Below are 222 nucleotides of genomic sequence, written 5' to 3' on the forward strand. Positions count from 1 at the left end.
TGGTGTGGGGGGCCTGCCGGGGCCCCCCCGCCAGCGCCGCCTCTGCTCCGAGCGGGACTCGCTGTCGAAAACAGCGAAGACACTGCCGTGACTGCCCTTACCCCGTCACGATTCGGTTTCTCACCCAAAGGAGAGCCGCTCTGGGCTCCTCTCCGCGGCGGTGTGGCTCGGCTCGGCTCAGCTCCGGGCTCTGCCGGGCCGCGGGCTCCTGCGTGCCGTGCC

Source organism: Buceros rhinoceros, unplaced genomic scaffold, assembly GCF_000710305.1.
Source record: "Buceros rhinoceros silvestris isolate BGI_N320 unplaced genomic scaffold, ASM71030v1 scaffold36815, whole genome shotgun sequence".
NCBI lineage: Eukaryota > Metazoa > Chordata > Aves > Bucerotiformes > Bucerotidae > Buceros > Buceros rhinoceros.